Source organism: Echinops telfairi, unplaced genomic scaffold (assembly GCF_000313985.2).
Source record: "Echinops telfairi isolate 266 unplaced genomic scaffold, ASM31398v2 ScPeMD7_3;HRSCAF=10, whole genome shotgun sequence".
In the NCBI taxonomy this organism is placed as follows: Eukaryota; Metazoa; Chordata; class Mammalia; order Afrosoricida; family Tenrecidae; genus Echinops; species Echinops telfairi.
In genome coordinates, this window is record NW_022103899.1 from 38,020,069 (window position 1) to 38,022,010 (window position 1,942).

The window sequence follows — 1,942 nt, forward strand, 5'->3', positions numbered from 1 at the left end:
ATTGATCATCTCTGCATCTCATAATTCTCATTTATAAAATTAATGCTACACAGGTCAGTGTAGTATAAAGAACGGTAGTAAGTAAATATTGAATGCAGATTAAGCATGTGTCTTTGCTAACCCTTTCTTCATCTAGAATACATACTTTTATGATATTTCTGCTTCTCCTTTGAGATGTGCATGCCCCCTTCAATGCACATGTGTACTGTTATCTGGCTCAACATCCAAAATCAATTTTTGGTAGGGGGTCCTTCCTGGTAATGTATTATTCATCACATATTAATAGTTTAAATATTACATAGAATGTATGTGAAATTACCTAAACGCAGAATGATACATTAATGAAAGACCCTATGCTATTGGCTTACGTATTCCGACACGTACATGCTGTCTTTGGTGTCATGGCAGAGGTAAAAGGGTCTGTTTACATATTCCAATCAAATATGAATGATGACAAATGGGAGAGAAATAAAAGGTTTTGTATAATAGATGACAAGACATATCCCTTCCTGTTCAAATCTGATCCTTTTCAACTTGGGACTAGAAATGAGAGCCTGACATCTAACTGAATTGCCAAGAAATAGACAGCTGGGTGTAGGACACATTCTTTACACATTTATGTTTGACATTTGTAGGTCATGTTCAAGTATAAAATAATATGAATATATTAAAAAATAAAACTGGAAACTTTAAGAGCTGAAGCCCCCTCTTGTGGGGAAATTAATTTTATTAATAATGTATTTAGAATGTCCTCTTAAAACACTTTACCATTTATTGAGTAGGTATTGCATGAACAATAATAGTGATGTCTTCCTCATTAAGCTATAATAAGAAAATTATACATGTAAAAGTATTAAGTAGAATGAATGAAATATACACCCCCAATAAGTATTCCTCTTATTAGTATCATTTTATTGTCATCAACAGATTCACACCAGGGGCACACATTTGCAAAAACAAGAGGGAATAAAATCCATTTTTTGGTGAGAGGACATAAAAAGCAATGGCATAGGTAGATAATGTGCCTGCTAAGAATATCGTTGTTGCTGTTCTCTGCTGTACGAACTAATGTATTGACATGGTTGGAAGTTGTAGTTGTCTGGCCTTAGTCAACTATCCAAGCTTCCTGGAAATATATTATGGAACAGAAACAAAAATAAATTGCCATTCTTGCTAAAGGCAACGATCAGAGGGTGCAAGCCTAGCATTGGTGGGTAGCCAGGTTGTCACCTATATGCCACAGCAGAAAAGGATATGACACCAGTGAGCAAAGAAAGTAACAGTGATAAACAGAGATGACATATGAATACAGCATTCTGATGGTCTTCAGATTTCAATAACTCATGCAGCGCTAACCCAGACATGCAAGGAAGTAAAGAAGGGAGGATAAGAGGAGGGAGAAAGGAGTAGAAGAACGCAAAAGGGAGAAAAAGAAAAAGAGATAAAAATTATTTTCAAAATCTATGGAAAATTCTAATATCACAATAAATATTACCCTTTTTGCTTTAGTTTTTTAGTTTTAAAAATTTGTTTTATTAATATAACCAAGGCCTCCTAAAATCAATGCCATTGGCATCCAGTCATTTCTGGCTCAGGGTGATCTGATAGAATAGAATAGAACCATGTCTACTGAGGCAGATGGCCTCCTCTTTCCTCTCAGATGCAGCTGATGGCTTCGAACTAGCAACTTTCCAGTAAGCAGTGAAGTTCTGAACCACTGCGCCACCAGCGGTCCTTACCCAAGGCCTAGAGTGGTGATGTCACCTGCTGACTACTAGCCAACTTTCATGTTTCTCATGTGAAGCCAAATAATAAGATTAATTGGAGTACATAACTAAAGTCTCAAGGTCTCTCATTTTGTGATAAATGAGGTACAGGGTCTATCAGATCGGGAGTGAAAGAATTCACAGGGCCTCCAAAATGAAACAATTATTTTCTTTTC

The 1,942-nt window shown here is 36.1% G+C and overlaps 1 protein-coding gene across 3 annotated transcripts in view; it reads right to left on the reverse strand.

Moving 5' to 3' along the window:
* The window catches only part of ERBB4 (erb-b2 receptor tyrosine kinase 4), a 708,927-nt gene that overhangs the window by 663,331 nt on the left and 43,654 nt on the right, over positions 1 to 1,942 (reverse strand). The window lies entirely within an intron of this gene.